The sequence below is a fragment of the Felis catus genome, chromosome E1, assembly GCF_018350175.1.
Source record: "Felis catus isolate Fca126 chromosome E1, F.catus_Fca126_mat1.0, whole genome shotgun sequence".
NCBI classification, from domain to species: Eukaryota; Metazoa; Chordata; class Mammalia; order Carnivora; family Felidae; genus Felis; species Felis catus.
Genome location: NC_058381.1, coordinates 13,095,889 through 13,117,521, shown reverse-complemented (window position 1 = coordinate 13,117,521; position 21,633 = coordinate 13,095,889). Strand labels below are relative to the sequence as shown.

The following is a 21,633-nucleotide window of genomic DNA, read 5'->3' as shown; positions in this document are numbered from 1 at the left end:
CCATTGTCAGGATGGGCCTCTGAGTCTCTGCTTACTGCAACATGGATGTCCTTTTTGCCTTTCTTCTTGCTCCAGAACTTAGGCAGGTTTTGTTAAGGGACTGACTCTTGTCCTGACTGGTTTTCTTTACAACGAAGGTCCCCTTTTTTCATTGCCTCAAACTTCATTTCTTGCCTTCTCATGAATCGCCTACTTCTTGGTTTTGTCCTGCCATTTTTGCCCTGATCTACAACTCCTACCTGTGTCTGCTCTACAATTTCACTCTTGACTTGGATTAAGAACCTTGGCTTTACTTTGATTATAAATTTCTTAAATATTTTGTTCCTGAAGATTATTCACCCAGCTGTTTTTCTTTCTTCCCCCATGTTTCACTGGTCAATCTGTCAAAGACACAGCATGTAGAACCACTTCAGAGCTGATTTTTCCCATTCAAATATAACTTACATTTAACACTCCCATTCAAATGTTCATCCCACCCAAAGCAAGGCATTCTTTCTCCTTTAGCCTTTATTTCAATCCATGACACCCAGCATACCAATCCAGAGTTTTGGGCTTCCTCATAATTCTTCTTTTAACCTTGCCTGCATTTGGTCACCAAGTCCCATCAATTTGCCACCTAAATGTCTAAGAAGGCTCTTTCTCTCCATCAGCATTACCACTCATATTCACTAAGAACTCCTTTAGCCTACCATCTTTGTTGCTCAGCCAAAAGTCGAAAGTCATTTTCCATCCTGTCACCCATATCAATACTCTGAATCAAAAATACAATCTGTTAATGTACAACTTAAGTTTTGCTTGTTTACCTAATAAATTTGTATCAATCACCTATTTGCAAGACAGACATGCTTGAGTCTCACGCTCTTGATAGCTTTCTGAATCACATCAAAAGTCCTTATAATGCTTAAAACCCACAGTCTCTTCTTGCCTGCCTATTGGGGGGTGGGGGAGAAGGGAGTCATATGTGTAAGATTTTCTTTTATTTGCTTCTCACCCCCAAAGAAGTATTGCATTGTCCATGCATGGCTATATGAAACAATCTGGTGTAAGAAGCTAGGGTCTACTGTTGTCACTGTGAAAGTCACTAGAGATTCAGACACTTAATTAGACATGCACATGTCTGTTACTGACCACCTCTTAAGTTCATAATAAAAATTGGTATTTTACTATTTCTGGTGTTTGGTTCAAGGTACTCCGAAACATTTCTAACTGCTTTTAATGAGAATATACTCTTTATTAATATTGTGACAGAAGCAAATTACATATTGAAATGTGTTACCTTATACTAAAGAATGGCAATCTGCCATGGCTTGATTTTTGTTTTGATAATACCCTTCCCTATTTACAATTAAAGTAATTGATATAATTTTGTTAATTGTAGGATATATATGTTCTGCTCCATATGCCAAATAGATATCACAGCTTGATATTTCAGTGGCTAGTGTCAATAAGAAAGTGGGAATCGGCTTCATTTTGCTGTGTGCCTGGCTCCTGGTTACAGCTCTCACAGGTAACCCTTAGAGAGTTCCACTGGGCAGGTAACACTACTCAGATACAGTAACTTAACCTGACTCAGTTTCTTCTGTTTGTTCATGTGGTTGTTTTTCACTTGGTGGTAGAAGAAGTAAAAGGAAAAGACATGGAGGAGTATCTTAAGCAAGTTTCTGGCAAATTATTCTTTACTTAAATCTGTATTTTAGGATATATCTTTTATGAAGAGGAACAGTTGAAGAAAACAAAACACATTTCAAATATCTAATTCAGAGGCATAGTCATATTCTGAGGTGTTTAAAGAAATAACTTATTCATATTTCACTTCAATATTTATTGAGCCACTACTACGTGCTGGAACGTTCTGGTAGGTGCTGAGATATAACAGTGAGCAAAACAGATGCATCCCTTGTTTTTCCTGAGATTAGCACCATGCTGTGAAGATAGATAATGAAAACAAATGAACAAAATGTAGTGCCTGTTAGGGGAAATGCAGTGACTACAATTCATGCCGAGACGCCTATCTTCCTAATGAAAGGCTACATGGAAGAAGTGATTTATAAGCTGTGGTCTGAAAGGTGAGAGGCCATCCAGATAGGTCAGGAATTGGGGAGAGTAGAGAGAGCAGCTTAAGCACAGGCACAGAGCACTGATGATGGCCAAGCTTGGTCTCTGCAAATGTCCCCCACGCAAGTGGTGGAAGGGTGTCAAATCAGGTAAAAAAAAAAAACAACAAAGGCCCAAGGAAGTAAAGCAGCGTGGTGGTTTTAGCAATCTGTAGGTGACTTGGCACCATAATAAAATATGTCAAAAGAACTGTGTAGATTTTAATGGTTTTATAAAGTCACACATTAATAAATACAAAGTAAGAATCAGAAATCCTTTTTTAAATAGAAAAAAAAGTTTGGTTAAAGCTACTGAGTTCTTATGCCACATTTCAAGTGCTCAGAAAATGGAGTCAAAACAAATCCGTACACATTAACTCTTCTAGGAGTTCTCTGTGTGAAGAGATTCCTTAAAATTAGCATTGTGTATGCGACACACACACACACACACACACACACACACACACACAGAATTGGTCTTTGATGACTGCTCTCCATAAGTTCTTCATTTATCATGTTACCTGTTTGAAGAAGAAAAAGGTTTCCTGCTTTTTTTGTTTTGTTGTTGCTTGCTTGGATGGCATCATCAAGTGTCGTGTTAATTAGAAATAAATAGTACAAAGCCTTTCATTTCAAACTTCAGAGCTTTCTCTCAAAGCCCATGTTAAAAGCAGAGCCCTAGTTAAATCAGATAACTTCTTCTATTCCATGGACTCATTGTTTCCTGAGAATCCATTACGCTTTTATTTAGTGCTGGAGAATACCATCAAAAAATAAAAACATCACAGCTGGACTGAAGCAGCACTAAAAGAACAGTTTTGAGATTTGGTTGTAATTTTAGACCCAGTTGCTAAGCTTTTTATTTTCTTTTTGCAGCCATTAACTAGCTTCTTCTAATTTTTAGCCAGATTTGGGATGATATAAAGCTACAATTGTATACAGTTCTGGGATGATGTTCCTTCATCAATTACTGGGCTAATATGACAAGCAGAGGCAGGATTGGGTGCAAAAACACCAATTCAAGATCCCTTGTTTAAAAGGTCCTTTTCAATCTTAGTTTTTAAATATTGATGAGAAATACATAGATAAATAAGTATCCAGTGACTTGAGCGGTAAAAATATGTATAATGCTGTAAATATTTAGAGGAAGGGAAGGGGTGACATTTGTGCTCAGCATAGAATTTCCTTTTGTTCATTTTTCTGATCAGTTTATTTATTCAATCAACAAACTTTTTAAGATTGTGTACTAAATGCAAAATTCAGTGGTGGATGTTGAAGATAGGGACATGATTTGAAACTGAAAGGTATATGAAAATAATGGTTCTCAAATATTGGGGTATCCATGGCTCCTTTGAAAATATGATAAACATGATGGATCCAACACATACAGACATCTTCAGGACATCTGTAGATGCCTTGAAATCTGCCTTTGGAGGCCTTGAGATTTGGGAATCCTACGTAATGATTTCTTAATTTCTAGTTTTCTTCATTGTTTGAATTTTGCCTCCCAACCTAAGGTTTATTTAAACTTTGTTATGGGGTTAACTTTGTTTTCAAACAATTTACCTTTGAAATTAATACTGGACCAAATCTTCCAGAACCATCTCCAGTTGAGACATCTATTGGTGATATTATGAAGCCAACCTGCTCATTAAAATGAGCATGAGCACCAAATGGAATAAATGTTAGTAAACAGTAATAATAACACAACATGACTACGATATGTAACACTTGTAAACATTTTAAAAACTTGGAAAATGTGTCCTTTTATTGGTGGAGGATCATATGACTTACATCTTAAAATGTACTTTTTATTTTATAATACTTTTCGATTTTCAGAATAGTTGCAAAGTGGTACAAGGAGTTTCCAAATAGGCTACATCAACTTTTCCCCAAACAGTAGTGTGACACTATTGTTATAATTAATAAACCCACATGGATACATTATTATTAACTAAAATCTATAATTTATTCAGATTTCCTTAATTTTCCCCTACTGTCCTTTTCCCCCAAGATATCATCAAGGATAGCACATTGCGTTTAATAGTCATGTCTCCTTAGGCTTAGTTATGATGATGGTTGTTGTGTTTGAATTTTATTGTAGGTGTTAGTTTGCAGAATTTTCAGAAAACAATTTCCCTTGGTTTATTCCCGTGATAATGCCATATAACTAAGCAGATTTTATGGAGGTTTGTAGAAATATAAATTATAATTGTACATTTTCCTCTCTAGTAATGAAAGAAAGAATTAAGAAAGAGAAATACCAAGTCGTTAGGAGGCAAAGACCAATTTGGTAGAAACCATAAGAATTATGTTTCCATTTGGACTCTCATCCTTACTAGCTGCATTCTTTAGCAGGCCATTTACCCTTTTGTTTAGGTTTCTGTATCTGTGGAATAAGGTCTGCCGACCTGAAAATTCCCCAGCCCTTGCACTATGAGAAGATTAAACAATATTTTCCCAGTACAAGTTAATAACCCTAATGTTTCATGTTGGACACTAGCCAACACTTATTATGTATCACCTAAGCTGGTACAGTATCTCTGTATTATAGATGACAAGATGTAGAGAAGTAATTTGCTCAGGATCATTGAGCAAGTATGTGATGGGTCAGATTCTAGTCTATGACAACTTCCAAAGAGACAACACTCCTTTCAGCATCCACAAGCCTACAGCGCCCTCCATCCCAGACATCATGTTTGTCCTAGGGTTTCTCTAATGACAAACACTCCCAGATGAGGTTGTTTCTCTTGACAGTCCTATTGGCCCAGCCATATAGACTCTATAAAGTGCTATATGAGCCTGGGTTGCCACCCACCCAAAAACAGATGTGCTGAGGTCTCAAAAATAGCTTTGTCTCTAACCAAGTGAAATGCATGAAGTCTGAGGAATATTCACAGTTCTACATGATTTGCTAGTATTTTAATTAAACATATAGTATTGTTTTCAAAAGTCTTCAGGAGACATACAGGAATATTGTCTTCTGGGAGCAAGAGGGAATATGTGTGCTTTCTTCTCAAAATTGAAAGGTGTTATGTATGTGTGAATGCATATGAAAGTATTTACACAATGCTGGCTAAAACCATTTGCTGGGAAAGGGTTGGGCTATTTAAACTACTTGGCTCCTGCAGTATTGATACTTTGTTAATATATCCATGAAACTAAAATGATGTTCTATACTTGGTGGTTCTCACCTTTGGATGCACATTAGAAACTCTAGAGAGAGTTAAAGGTCCCACATCTCATTCCAGACTCATTAAATCAAAATCCCTGGAAATGAGAACCAAAACACCAAGTTTAAATCTCCCTAGTTGATTCTGATGTGTGGCCAAGAGTTCTCCATTGTAACTCAAGAATTTAATTTTGTTACTTTACTTTCATTTGAGAGATAAACTTATCCATGCTATCAATTCTTACAAAGGGAAAAAAAGATAATGGCTTATAAAAGAGGGTAATTATTAATGTTTAATAATTGAACTCACTAATTTTGTTTTGCTTACACATCTGTCAACTGCATTGTTTTCTGAGATATAGAACTTTCGAGATGTGAAATGAACTAAATTTTCCCTGAAGAAATTCGGTTAACAGCAGTAAGCATGGACATCATTTTAATATATGCCATTTTCAAATGCTTTTAGGAAATGGTATCAATCACCTTCTTAAATTTAAAAAACATTCTAATCTTTTAATTCTGCTGTTAATCTTTATTATAATGAGCAGTTCTGTATGTGTTTAAAGTATACCACCATGTTAATGATTTATCAATGTCCGTATTTCTGGCACAAAATACTGTGTTTTTCAACTGCTAAATTATATGCTGGTTATTCCTAGATATACGCATATTTAACTCAAGTAGGCCAACTGCCCTAAATCAGTTTATTCCTATCAAAAACAATTCTTAACACATTTTTTTTCTGCACAAAGATAAACTTCAGATTCCACTTAACGGCCTTAGTAATAACACTCCTACGAGTTTAGTCATATTTAAATCTTTTATTAGCTATTGAATGTATTTAAATAATCATGTACATGGTTATCAGTGCCCTGTGAGAAGGTGCAGGTGAAGGTGAACCATAGCGCTGTACCCTCCCCAACCCCTTGCAGTCTCTGACAATATTTCCGTGGTATCCTTTGTAGGATTCCAGGCATGCCTTCCTAATCATCTTTTGTAAGGTCCTATCCTTACCCACCAAAACACCATAAACAAGATTACGAACTCAATTTCTCCCCTAACTCTAAACTACCAAGTATTTAAAATGTCACCATTTTATTTTATAAAAGTCACCATGTATCTTGTCTCTGAAATTATGTTACCATACCAGTCATGAGAACCATTTTTGTTTGTCAAGTATTTTCTTTAAGCTGAAATTTATCTATGAGTGGTACTTCTGTGGAGTTCACAGTAAACACAGGGAGACATTTTGCCCAAAGTGCTATTTGTCCAAGCATATTACTTGACACTATGACATTTTGACACCATCAGTTGGAGGCTGAGTCCCCTGACAGAAGAAAAAATGCCACACATTTACAGAGATGATTTCTCCCTGTTTTCCTGCACATGGGGAAAATAAGGAGAAATTATAAAAAAAACTACAGAGGTTATATGAGTTGATTGTATTCTGCCTAAGAATCGTGAGCTTTGAAAGTTAGAATTTAAAACATTAAGTGATATTTTCTTGTAAGGGAAATATTGGTTATTAATAACATAGAACCAAAATGTGAAAATCAATTTCATTTACTTCCTTTTATTACTGAAAGAAATATTTATGAGAAACTTATAATGCATGTTAATAGTGGTAGAAGAATAAAGTACTTGTTGTCTTCCCTGTTTCCTAACAAAGGAAGTAATGATTTTAGTCTCTTAGCTATGAAAACAGTTCATTAGCAAAAAAACAAAAACAAAACAAAACAAAACACCGAAAAGTTAATTAGCTACTTTTTAAATAATTCTTTAATGTTTATTTTTGAGAGAGAGAGACAGAGCCCAAGCAAGGGAGGAACTCAGAGAGGCAGACACAGAATCCAAAGCAGACTCCAGACTCTGAACTGTCGGCACTGAACCTGACACAGGGCTCCAGCTCATGAACCCGAGATAATGACCTGAGCTGAAGTCAGATGCTTAACCAACTGAGCCACCCAGGGGCCCCAATTAACTATTTTTAAAAGCTTAAAATCTTAATTACATTAGTCTAAGAATGATATTTAAATGCAAACCCGAGTACATAGATAACTGGCTCTTTCCATAGAAGTCTTTCTTTTTTTCTCTACTATAGATCTTCTATTTTAATTTGGAAATTCTGTCTTGTTCCAGCAGGACTATTTCAACACAAATTGGTGTTTGGTTTTAATAACTTGCTAGCTCTAAACCCCTGTTAATCATGGTTTTAGTTTGATTCAGATATTTGGGAATTAGTCCGTCTATTTATTTACTGAACTTTTATAAAGTTCAGTAGTATTGTCCTTGACACAGAAGATGCACAATGGGTGCCATGAGGTATGGGAAGGGAACTCATGTTTGCATGAATGCCCCCTGTGGGCTAATTGCTCTTTTCAGCGTGCTCCTCTGGACTTGCGTTTATTTATTATAAAATGGGGAGCTCAAGTAATGAATCCGTGCTGCTCTCCCAACCCAAAGATTCCTTCTTGATGAAACCAGGGAGAGTTTTGGCTAACTGAAGTCTAACCCTATAAGCCTTCTATTTTTAGGCACCGTGGGAGAAATGTTATCTTAAAATGTGCTTGTTTATGAGCCTTAGCAGATGAATAATCAGTTGAGTGTTAGGAGAATAACTGCATCATTTGATAAATGGGGACACTGATGCTTTCCAGAGCTTTGTAGTATTTCACACATTTCAGATAGATAGAAGAGATTTGGCAACAGGTATCCTAACCTCAGGATAGATCCAAAAGTTACTGTTTTCCAATAAATCCCTAGGATGAGCACTTATTTAAGTGAAGTCTAGTGTTACACATCAAAGCTTTGCTCTGATTAAAGCATTTATAATTTCGTGTGCGTGCTGGTCTACTAAGGGTGCCTGAAGCCTGTGTAGGCCAGGGTTTCTCATATTCTGCACCAATGATACTTTGGACTGGAAAATTCTCTGTTGTAGGGAGCCTGTCCTGGGCATCTCTAGCTCAACTGAATAGATGCCAGAAGCAGCTCCCCATCCCAGTTGTGAAAATAAAAAGTGTCTCAAGACGTTGCCAGACATTCACCGAAGGGCACAAATGTCCCTAGTTAACAGCCACTGGTTTAGTGCAAACCAACCCTCTGTAGTGAGGACGTACAGAGCAGATGGATGCCAATGTTTCTGAGTGGTTACATTATTTAAATGACAGTAAATCTTACTGAAAGGAATCTACATTCCTCATTGAGAGTTGAATGTATCTATTTTGTCTAACTGTTCGATGTTCCTGACATATTCTGAGTGATGCAATCATTCACTTCCTTACATAGGCAAACAATTCTTGCTACCCTTCCCAATTCTTGGGAAATCTCAGTAAGTTGTCAAAAGAAATGCAGAAGAGGGTTGCCTGAGTGGCTCAGTTGGTTAGGCATCCGACTTTGGCTCAGGTCATGATCTCACAGTTTGTGAGTTTGAGTCCCACATCAGGTTAGCTTGGGCTCTGCACTCTCTCCCTCTCTCTCATTCTGCATGTTGTGGGATTCTTTCTCTCTGCCCCTCACTCACTTGCATGCATGCTTTCTCTCAAAAAGTAATTAAAGATTATTTAAATAGGGGTGTCTGGGTGGCTCAGATCATGATCTCGCAGTCAGTTCGAGTCCTGCATCGGGCTCTGTGCTGACAACTCAGAGCCTGGAGCCTGCTTCAGATTCTGTCTCCCTCTCTCTCTGCCCCTCCCCTGCTCATGCTCTTCTCAAAAATAAATAAATGTTTAAAAAAAAGAAAGTAGATATGGATTCTTCTCTTAGAGGACAATCCAACATTTAAACAAAATTAAGCGCTATTATACATTAAATATTTATATTTCTGCTTATTTTATGAAGGAAAAAATAGGGTTGTATGTGAGAGTAAATGGAGGGAGAACAATAAATTTTTTATGTGTTAGAACGTGCACAAATGAAAAATGATTTGACCTGTAGTATAACCAGATTTATGGAGCAAATGAAATACAATTTGTTTCTATAATTTATTTACTTATTCCACAGTATTCATGTTCACTGCCAGTATAATGGCCCAGATATCAGGCTCACAAAAATGACCAAGACCAACTTCCTTTCTTTGAGGAGATCCTAATTCAGTGGTTTACATAGTTAGCAGTACCTCTCATTAAAAGAATTGCATACCAAAAGGAAAACATAAATATATCCTTTTCATTTTTCTTTCTTTTTCTTTTAGATGAAGATAGGCACTCACTTGGGTTCTGTGCTCGCTGGAATTGTTAGGGTAAGAATGCCATGATATTGCCTGTTTGGAAGTAATGTCGCTCTGGCAAGCAAATTCGAATCAGGAAGTCCTCCTCAGCACATCAACATCAGCCCTACACTTACCAGTAAGTGTTCTCTGACCTCCACCCTCTCCTGTCTTTGATAATTCCTTGAGCTGACATGTGTCATTTGTGAGACCCTGTGGGTTTTTTTTTTATCCTTTCACTCTCTGAGGTAATATGAGTAGATCCACCCCGTCTGAAAGATAGCAATTGTGACATAAACGTTTATTTGCACCCTGAGTGCACGAAGAGCCTGACTTGGCTAAGAGGTAAACACAGGTTTGTCATTTCCCACAGTCATTGTCCTTCTGACAAGTGAACAAATGATAAGGGGCTGCATCACACAAGAAGTCTTCACATTTTCAAAATGTTCCTCCATATTTATAAAAGTCAAAGGAATGAGATAGAAACGACATTTTGTCTGCATTCATTCTTTGGAATAATTAAGCTACATAATAACTCTAAAGATAAATATATACTGGGTACATAGTAAAACTTCAAATTCTATTTATTCTTAAAAGTCATATTTGTTAACTCTATACAAACAGGTGACAGCTGAATGCATGTGTATTTTGTGCCTGGTAGATGTCCCCTCACCCACTAGATACTAAACTCCATAGAGACAGGAATGATGTCTGCTTCAGCTCATCATCATTTTCCCAGAAGTTACAAAACATGTTTGCCACATAATCACTCTATAAATATTTATTGAATTATTGAAGAAATGCATTGATATGGTTGGCTTCTCTGGAATAGGAAAACATGACGATCCCTACATGTTAGACTTTGGCTTTACACTAGGCATCTGTGTGCAAGCTAATTAGTGCCATGATTTGGAAAACTAAGAAATCGTATTGTAAAGCTGTAGAGTGGCAATAGTGACCACTGATACTTTTTTATTTTATTATTTCTTACTGAAGTATAACATGCAATGTTATATCAGTTCAAAGTATGTAACATATTGCTTTGACAATTCTATACATTCATCAGTGTTCACAGGGTCAGTGTAGTCAATCAATATAAGTCGCCATAATATGTGTTCATAGTATTATTTGGCTATATTCCTATGCTGAAATTTTCATCTCTGTGGGTCATTTATTTTATATTGGAAGTTTAATCCTTCTTAATCCTCTTTACTTTACCCATTCCCCCTCCCACCTCCCCTCTGGCAACCACCAGTTTGTTCTCTGTATTTAGACACCAGTTTGTCTCTTTTTTCTTTGTTTGCTTGTTAGATTCCACATAGAAGGGAAATCCTATGGTATTTGTCCTTCCCTGTCTGACTTATTTCACTTAGTGTTATACATTCTAGGTCCATTAATGTTGTTGCAGATGGCAAAAAGCACATTGGTTTTTAATGGGTGAATAATATTCCATTGTGTGTGTGTATATATGTGTATGTATATATATATACACACACATATATATACAGCATATTTATCCATTCATCTCTTGGTGGACACTTTAGGTTACTTCCATATATTAGCTATTGTAAATAATGCTGCAGTAAACATACGGGTGCATATGTCGTTTTGAATTACTCTTTTCTTTTCGGTAAACACCCAGTAGTACAATTACTGGATGATAGGGTATTTCTGTTTTTAGTATTTTTAGGAAACTCCACACTCTTCCACAGTGGCTGAACCATTTTTACATAGCCACCAACAGTGCACAGGGTTTCCTTTTCTCCACATCTTCACCAACATGTGTTTTTTCCTTGTCTTTTGATACTAGCAATTCTGACTGGTGTGAAGTGATGTATTACTATTGTTTTGTTGTTTCGGGGGGTTGAGGTTGGTTTTTTTTTTTTGGCATTTCCTTGATGATCAGTAATATTGAGCATCTTTCCATGTATCTGTTGGCCATGTACATGTCTATTATTAACCCTTTATCAGATCATTTGTAAACATTTTCCTCTGTTCTGTAAATTGCCTTTGCCTTTTTGTTTTCATGTTGCCTTTGCTACGCACAAGCTTTTTATTTTGGTGTACTCTGTAGTTTAGTTTCACTTTGGTTTCCCTTGCTTCAGCAGACATACCTAGAAAAATATTGCCAAGGCTGATGTCAGATTACTGCCTGTTTTCTTCTAGGAGTTTTATGGTTTCAGGTCTCATATGTAGTCCTTTAATCCATTTTAAGATTTTTGAAAATTGTCCAGCTTCATTGTTTTTCATGTACCTGTCCAGATTCCTCAAATCATTTTTTGAAAATACTATCATTTCCCATTATATATTCTTACTCTTCTGTTATAGACTAATCAACCATATATGTGTAGGTTTATTTCTGCATTCTCTATCCTCTTTCATTGATCTATGTGTCTTTTTTGGCGCCAGTACCATCCTGTGTTTATTGGTATAGGTCGGTAGTATGTCTTGAAATCTGAGATTGTGATACCTCTAAGTTTTGTTCTTTCTCAAGATGGCCTTGGCTGTTTGAGAACTTTTGTGGTTCTTTACAAATCTTATTTGTTCTAGTTCTGTGATAAATCCTGTTAATATTTTGAAAGAGATTGCATTTAATGTATATATTGCTTTGGGTAATATGGACATTTTAACAATACTAATTCTTCACAACCATGAGCATGCTATACGTTTACATTTGTTGTTTCATCTTCAATTTCTTCCATCAGTGTTTTATAGTTTTCACAGATTAGGTCTTTCACCTCCTTCATTAATTTTATTCCTAAGTATTATCCTTTTGGTGTAACTGTAAATTGGATTGCTTCCTTGAATTTCTGTATAGAAATGCAACATATTCTTTCTATTGATTTTGTATCCTGTAACTTGACTGAATTCATTTATCAGTTGTAATAGATGTTTGCAGTGCCTTTAGGGTTTTTTATATATAGCAACATGTCATCTACAAAGAGTGCTGGTTTTACTGCTTCCTTAGCGATTTGGATGCTTTTCATTTCTTTTTCGCATCTTATTATGATGCCTGTGGCTTCCAGAACTCCACTAAATAAAAGCGGCAAGAGTGGAACTCTTATTTTGTTCCAGATAGAGCAAAGGCTCCTAAATTTTTCACCATTGGATTTGCCATGTATGGCCTTTATTATGTTGAGATATGTTGCTCTAAACCCACTTCATTGAGAGTTTTTATCAGAAAAGGATGTTGAAAATATCAAACACTACATCTGCATATCTTTACATGATCATATGGTGTTTATCCTTTCTCTTGTTAATGTGATGAATCACACTGATTGACTTGCACACACTGAAAATACCTTTACATCCCTAGAATAAAACCCACTTGATCATGGTCAATTATTATTTTAATATATTGCTGAAATGGGGTTTTGAGGATTTTTACATCTATGTTCATCATATATGTTGGCCTATAGTTACTTGTTTGTTTTGCATTTTTCTTGTTGCTGTTATGTCTTCGGTCCACTCTTGCAGTAATGCTGCCCGTGTAGGATGGATAAGGAAGTTGACTACTGATTCAATCTCATTACTACTAATTGCTCAGTTCACATTTTCTATTTCTTCCTGATTCCGTTTTGGAAAATTATATATTTGACTAAATTGTCCACTATTTGGGCACATAATTTTCCATTATATGCTCTTATAAATCCTTGCTATTTCTCCTCCTTCATTTATGATTTTATTTGAAACCTCTTTCTTTTTTTCTTAAAGAATCTTTTTTAGAAAACTGACTCTTGATTTCATTGACCTTTTCTATTTTTTCTGTTCTTTTAGTCCCTATTTTGTTCATTTCTGCTCTAGTGCTTATGATTTCCTCTTCTAACCTTGGGTTTGTTTTTTTGTTTCTTTAGGTGTAAGGTTTACGTTCTTTGAGAGTTTTCTTATTTCTTCAAGTAGGCCCTATTGCTATAAAATTCCCTCTTACTACATGCCAAACATTTTGGACTATTGTGTCTTCATTTTCATTTGTCTCCATGTGTTTTGAGTAGCATGTTGTTTCCCCTCCACCACATATTTGTGGGCATCTTCCAGATTTGTTTCTTATAATTGATTTCTAGTATCATATTGTGGTGGTTGGAAAACATACTTCATATGCACTAAATATTCTTTTATTTACTGAGATTTACTTTATGGCCTATCATGTAATGTATCTTCAAAAGTGTTCCATGTGCACCTAAAAAGAATATGTATTCTACTGACAGGGGATGGAATGTTTCAAGTTCATCTGATATAATGTGTGTTTCAAAGCCACTCTTTCCTTGTTGATATTCTATCTGGATGATTTATCCATTGATGTAAGTGGGGTGTTAAAAACCCCCTTCTATTATCGTATAACTGTTAATTTCTATTTATATCTGTTAATATTTGTTTTATGTATTTTAGTGTCCCTATGTTATGTGCATAGATACTTGTAATTTTTATACCCTCTTGATGTATTGTTCCATTCATCATCATCATATAGTGCCTTTCATTGTCTCTTGCTACAGTCTTTGTTTTTAAAGCCCATGTTGTCTGATATGAGAATCGCTACACTGGCCCTTTGTGCACTTTCATTTGCATGGTGTGTGTGTGTGTTTCATGCCTTCACAGGGTTGAAGTGAGACAGTTGTAGGCAGCATATGATGGGTATTACATTTTTTTATCCATTCAGCCATGCTATATGTTTTGGAGCATTTAGACTATTATACACTTGTTTCCTTGTTGTTTTTACAGTTCTCTGTTTCTTTCTTCTCTTGATTTTTTCTGGTTAGATGGCTTTGCTTAGTGTTATACTTGACTTTCTATTTGTCTGTGTAACTATTATAAGGTTTTTTATCTGTGGTTACCATTGTTGTCATATATAACTTCTTTTATGTATATCTTTCAGAGAAAGAGAGAGTGCAAGTGGGGGAGGGGAAGAGAGAGAGACACAGAATCCAAGGCAGGCTCCAGGCTCTGAGCTGTCAACACAGAGGGCTCAAACCCCTGAGCCAAAATCAGACATGTAACCAACTTGAGCCACCCAAGGCACGGCTGTGTTCATAATAACTTCTGAAGTGTCTAGCAGTCCATATTCAAACACATTGCAAGCACTAAATTTTCACTCACCCTCCATGTTTTTTGTATGTGATGTCACATTTTACATCTTTTTATTTTGTGTATTCTTGGACTAACATTTGTAGATACAATTGATTTTTAATCACTTTCATGCTTTAACCTCGGGGCGCCTGCGTGGCTCAGTCGGTTGAGCGTCAGACTTTGACTCAGGTCATGATCTCACGGTCCATGAGTTCGAGCATGCAGCCTGCTTCCGACTCTGTCTCCCTCTCTCTCTGCCCCTCCCCATCCCTGTCTCAAAAATAAACAAACCTTAAAAAAAAAGTGATTAATCTATTTTTACCATATATGTTGCTTTACCTGTGAAATTTTTCCATTTCATGAATTTCATATTCCTAATTATGTCCTTTCCTTTACACGTAAGGAATTCTCTAATATTTTGTAGAAGGCTGGTTTAAAGGTGATGAATCCTTTAACTTTTTTGGGGGGAAAACTATGTTTCCTTCTCTTCTGATAGCCTTACTGGATCTAGTAGTCTTATTGTTCTCTTTATTTTAGCACTTTGAGTATATCATGCCACTCCTGTCCTGCAAAGTTTCTGCTGACAAGTCAGGTGATGGCCTTATGGGAATTTCACTTATATGGAACTTTTTTTTTTTTTTTTGGTATTGCATCTGCTACCATTTTCTCTTTATCATTACTACTATTTTAATCGTTATTTGTCATTTTGTAGGCCTCCTGGGATCTTTGTGCTTCCTGGACCTGGATGTATGTGTGTTTTCTTCCCAAGATTCAGGAAGTCTTCACAGCTATTATTTCTTCTAATAAGTTTTTCCCCTTTCAGAGACTCTTTATATGTGAATGTTATTACGTTCCCTTAAACCTTTCCTCATTTATTGTTTTTTTTTTTTTCTTTTTGCTGCTCAGCTTGGATGTTTTGCAATACATTGTCTTCCGGATTGCTGACCCGTTCTTCTGCATCCTCTTATCTGCTATTGATTCTCTGTAGTGTATTTTTTACTTTATTAATTGATTTCCTTATCTCTGAGAGGTTATTTTTTCTATTTTCTTATTGTTGGAATTCTCACTTATTTCATCCATTCTTTTCCCAAGTCCAGCGAATATCTTTATGACCATTGCTTTGACTTCTTTATCAGGCATATTGCTTATCTCTGTTTCATCTAGCTTATTTTAGTGATTGTATCTTGTTCTTTCATTTAGGAACTATTCCTCTGTTTCTATGTATTAGGTCAGCTGTGTGTCTCCTGGTGTTTAAAGAAGTGGCCTTGTGTAGAAGAGGGCATGTGGTGTGCTATAGTAGTCCCCTGGTCACTAGAACCAGGTGTTCCAGGGATGTCCCCTCTGTGGGCTGCATGCTCTTCCCATTTTGGCTGAGCCATGATTGGCTCTATCCCAGCCTGTTGGAACGACTAGCTTTGCTTGCTGTTGTATACTGGGAGTAGGGGGGTTAGTGTTCTCACTGTTGAGCTCACGCCCAAGGGTGCTGTGAGCTCATTTAGTGGGCAAGGTTAGAAGTACAGCTGACTGTCTTCAATTGAGACTTCTGCCAGAACATCAAAGGGAAGAGCTTTCTCCCTGCACGTTTCAGATTCTTATTGGTGTATTGGGCTAGTGGCCTACAGTTAGCATATCTGCCACAGCTGTTGGAACACTGAATGGGGCTTACTGCCTCTGCAGACACTGAGGGCACTGTGGTGTGCAGCTATCTAATCCCCTCCCCAGGGTAGGAGTCACTTTGGAGTGGTACTTGTCCCTGCTGTAGCTATGTACAGGGTGCTGCCTGCTAAGTTGAGTGGGTTGAATCACCATAGCCAGAAAGGAATGTGGAAGCTGGGTGCACAGTGTTGGAGAGTGTTCTCCTTGGATCCTGCAAGTTTCCAGCTACCTAAGTCTGGGAGAGAAGAAAAATGATGCCCACAAGCACTTTTTTCTTCCTTGAAAGATATCTGCCCCTCCAGAACACATTCCAAGATTAGTAAATCTCATTCATATATCTCAAACTCTTTTAAACTGTTGTTTCTGTGTTCTCTCAGTTCAGCTATTCTGAGTTTCCTACTGCCCTCTAGGCTTCTGACATACCTTCCATTTATAGTTAGTCTGACGGGAAGTTTCGCTCCCAACTGCAGCTCCACCCCTCCTACCCTTTTCAATCCTCTCCAGAATTAGTGGTGGAGGGTCGCTCTGCCAGTCTCCAGGTCATTTTCAGAGTCAGTTATGCAGATGTAGCCATTATCTTAGTGTCTTTGGGCTGAGGTGAACTGAGGATCCTCTTGCTTTGCCATCTTCTCTGAATTTCCCTTGATTTATAAAATTATATCTAAAACAAACACATGAGATAGAAAATGTGAATATAGATGATAAACAAAATGGTGATATTTTCAGCCTTATGATACATCTGTAGAGAGAGAACTTAATCTTTTAGATGAAAGATATATATAGAGATATAAGATAGATACACACAGATTTCTGAGGTGATAAGAAAGGAAACTGAAATTTCAAATATAAACTCAAGAGAAAGTTTCATAAGAACTGTCATTTAAGGGGTACTTATATATAAGTGTTTTGCCTCTTTTAACTTTCTTCCATTTTTTTTCCTAACACAATTCTTTACATACTACAGACTATTTTACAGTTTCCAGGTTAAAAAATTACATGTAAAGAATGGATTAACTGTGGACTTCCTGCCCTGGAGACAGGATACATGTATCTGGCTTTGCTTACACATAAAACAATAATGGAAACCTTGCAAGCCACACAGGATCTGTGTATTTCGATGCTGTTTCTATCATAAATCTTTTCACATTGAGTTTGTGATGGTCCTTGGTGGTTGATAACGCCTTCAGGCTTGAATCATTTCAACTAAAACATTTTATTTTATTATCTGTCTCCATCCCTCTCAAAGAAAACAAATGGAGCCATGGTCAGACACATTGAGCTGCCATATGGATAGATTCTAAAAGATATTTTTTCTGATTAGCCCAAATACTGTCATTTCTGCTAATACTTTGTACAAATATTTTTACATTTTACAAAAAAACTTTCCTTTCTCTTTTCCTTGTTTCCCCCCTCCTTTTCTTTCAACAACCACTTGTTGAGAACCTCCTAAATTCCAGGCACTAACATTACAAGGATAAATCGTATAAATATCATCTCTGCCCTCAGGGACAAGACCAGAGACTAAATGATAAATGTACCTGAGCAGAACAAAGTAATTTAAACAGACTAGTGCTGAGGTGAAGAGACCCTTATTAGAGAGCAAGAGGAGGAGTGGGCTATAACACAAAGCTGTTAAGAGGTTTCAGCCTAATCCTAAATGTGAGGAAGGATATTGAACACTTTTAAGCAGAGGAGGGACTTGACCAGACATGTGCTTTAAAAATCATGATGATGGTGGGAAAGGAGAATAGATTAGGTGGTGCATAGGGTCAGCACTCCATTGATTGAAAGCAGGTAATCTTACCCCCATTTCATTGATGGCAGCACAGCTTAGTGATACTGCAGCTCCTAAACCTTTTACTATTTCAACTTGTCTTCCCAAGCTTCAGAAGAGCAGTTGGACTTAGTGACCTTTGATATCCATATAAATGTGGGATACCATTAAAGACAATGCACCTGGGGTCCTGGCAATGATCTCAGTAGACTGGGTTTTCAGATTCTGGATCATGACATATCTACCAGGTGATTTATGAACCCACAAGGGTGGAGGGTGCCTTTCCTTTCCCAGGACACTGAAAGTGAAACACCAGGATTGCATTATCAAGAACATTCCCTACAAGGAGGCAAAATTGCAATTTTTAGAGCAAATGAAACTTGCAAAAATAAAACAAAGTTCACCCTTCTGAGAGCTTGAAATTTCCAGTTTTCTTTCCTGAATTAAATCCAGTAGAATGTTCCCTATTGTGTGGTTATCTCAAAATCTTCAGAGAGGTTTATATTCACATTATTTTTAGTAAGACTATATGAGTACCATAAACATGGAGAGTGTAAATTATTTGTGCATTATGAACTGAAATAACTTCTGACTTAGTCATTTTTGAAACTGCTGAACTTTTAACAAATATTTTGAAGTACTAAAAACTAAAATATTTATGACCCACCACTGGTTTCATACTTTAATATATTTTTACCTCAGGTATTTACTTAATAAACTTTTCCTTTGGAATTTTTACTCGTTTCATTGTGACCTACACCATCATGAACTGCGTAAATTTCAAAGTTCACTATTTTATACATTAATGTTCTCAAAATATCCATAAATACAATTTTATATACTTTTATTTGCAGGAGTGACATCTCAGTATATTAAATTTCTCTAACATTTTTATTTTTAAAACTTTCATGAAGATCAATTCATCATGAAATATAAGCTTAAGTTCATCTAGTGCAACATTCCATTGTATGTCTACACTGTTTTAACATTTATTCACACCTGTTCCAGTATTGATCAACATCTAATTGTTTTCTCCTAATACTTAGCTATGACAAAGTATGTTCCTATGAACATTATTGTACCTGTAATTACTTAAACTCACTTCACATTTCATGTCATAGAAATTGAGTTTATCACACAAGACTAATTAGAGTATCTATTTCAAAATTTGCTACACAGAAGGAATAACATTTTAAAAATCACAGCTACATCTGTATGGTAAGCTTCACTTTTTCAGACTTCGTGTGTGAGTCATCATATTTCATACAGTAATGACCAAGAACCATTCCTCTTCTTCACCTAGAGCAGTTGATCACTTGTTTTAGTTTTGGGAAAAATAAGGTAAGCCAGTGAGTTTTTAAGTATCCATATTTTAGGTTTCCCTCCTTTAATAAATGTGAAGTTTATATTCATCTTTATTCCCACACATCCCAGTTTTGAACTAATTGACAAACACTTGTCTTGTACTGTTAGGTTACCCATCTTTGGAATTAAAATACTTGATTACATTTAGGATAGCAGTAGGACTTCAAAGTTCTTTTCAACTTTCCCTTACGGTACTTGTTGACTATCGGTCTCGTGCCGGTATTTAGCCTTAGATGGAGTTTACCACCCGCTTTGGGCTGCATTCCCAAGCAACCCGACTCCGGGAAGACCCGGGCCCGGCGCGCCGGGGGCCGCTACCGGCCTCACACCGTCCACGGGCTGGGCCTCGATCAGAAGGACTTGGGCCCCCCACGAGCGGCGCCGGGGAGTGGGTCTTCCGTACGCCACATTTCCCGCGCCCCACCGCGGGGCGGGGATTCGGCGCTGGGCTCTTCCCTGTTCACTCGCCGTTACTGAGGGAATCCTCGTTAGTTTCTTTTCCTCCGCTGACTAATATGCTTAAATTCAGCGGGTCGCCACGTCTGATCTGAGGTCGCGTCTCGGAGGGACGCGCGCGCGCGCGCGCGCGCCAGGAGGAGCCCCGCGAGGCCAGGGCGGAGGGGCGACGAGAGGACCGGAACGCCGGCCCCGGGAAGAGGCCACGCTCCGCAACCCGCCCGGTTCTCCGGCCGACACCCAACGACGCAAAACCCCAAACACAACGCCCGAGCCGCCACCCCCCCACAACCGACGACCCCCCCTCCCCGCAACGCACCAACAACCCCCCCTCCTCCAAACCCTCCGCGAGGGAGGGAGGGAGGGAGAGGGAAGCGAGAGCGCGCGGGAGGGGAGAGAGCCGGGAGGGGGAGGGGGGACGGGGAAGGTAAGGGTGCGCACGCGGGACGGCCGGCGGAACAGCGGGCGGGCAGGCGGGAGCACGGGCCGGCGGCACAGGCGGGAGCCCTGCCGGGGTTGGAAGGCGGAGGGGGGGCGGAGGAACGGGGGTTTGGGCAGGGCCGGGGCGCGGGACGCGCCGCCTCGCGACGACCCCCGGAGGGGGAACCGCGGCGAGCGGCGCGGGGCGGGGGAGCGAGGGGAGAAGCGGGCGCGGGCGTGGGGGGGTCCAAGCGCGGCGGTCGCCCCCGACCGCCGGCCCTTTTCCCCCCACGCGACACACCCGGCCTTCCCCCCCACACGTCCCACGTGCCCCGCGCTCCCGCCGCGGCCCCGGGCCGGGCCCGGCGGACGGCGCGGCACGCCTCCAACCAACGAAAACCCCCGCGGAGAACCACACCCCCCCCGCGACAACGCGGGCTCGGGGCACGCAGTGCGGCGCGGCCGCAACCCGGGGGGAAGCGCGCAGCGGCGGGCGACGCCGCGGCGTCCCGCGGGCCGCCGCCGGGGCACGCATCCCCGGGGCGCAGCCCCGCGCGCGACTCGGCCTCGGCGCGAGCCGCCCCGACAGGGCAAAAGGGGGGCCGGGATCGCCAGCGGGGAGCGGGGGCGGGGCCGCGGCTCGGGCCCCGGACGCACGGCCACGGGACCGGGAGAGGAGGGGGCCACGGCCGGACCGCCGCGGCCGCCGCCTGGGGCAAGGCGGCGAGACCAACGGCGCTCCGGATCCGCAACCTCCACCCCCCACGACGGCCCACGGGACCGCGCGGCACGGGGCACCGCAAAGCCCTCCCGAGACCCGGGCGGCGATCCCAAAGACCGCGTGCGGCACGAGGGATCTCCCCCCGAGGGACCGCGGCGGCGGCCGCGGCCCTCAGGCGCGAGCTCTCCTCGCCCTTCCCTTTTCTCGCGGGCGGCGACCGGCCTGCCTCAGCCTCTCCCCCCCCCAACACCTTTCCCCCCCCAACCACCCCCCCACACCACCGCCCCACGGGCGCCGGCCCCCAGCCCCCCCCCCCGTCCCACACCCTCCCCCCGTCCCACACACACGCCACCGCCGAGCGGACCCGGCGGGGCGAGGCGGGGGCGAGGGGGGGGGTGCTGAGGGAGGCGGCGGGGACCGGACACACGGGGCCGGGGAGGGGGCGGGGAGGGGGAGGAGGAGGAGGAAGGAGGGAGGGCGGCAGCGGCGGCCACCGTCGTCTGCACTTAGGGGGACGGAGGGCCCAGCGGCCAGGACGACCCTCTCCCCGGCCCGCAGACGACCCCGCACACCGTACCGCCGCGCAGGCGGGCGTGGCGGGGCGCCCTCGGGCGGGGCGGACGCCGGCGGGGCGGGCCCTGCGAGGGAACCCCCAGCCGCGCCTTACCCCCGGGAGAGACACCCACCCGGGGGAGGCGATTGATCGGCAAG

General features: G+C 40.3%; 1 long non-coding RNA gene across 1 annotated transcript; it reads right to left on the bottom strand.

Annotated features, from left to right (window-relative positions):
- Positions 1–15,801: 15,801 nt before the first annotated feature.
- Positions 15,802–18,304, bottom strand: LOC123381943. Its single transcript, XR_006589564.1, has 3 exons — positions 17,991–18,304; positions 16,672–16,847; positions 15,802–16,421 (listed from the first exon to the last, which is right to left on the bottom strand). It is a non-coding gene; the product is annotated as an uncharacterized LOC123381943 (long non-coding RNA).
- Positions 18,305–21,633: the final 3,329 nt, after the last annotated feature.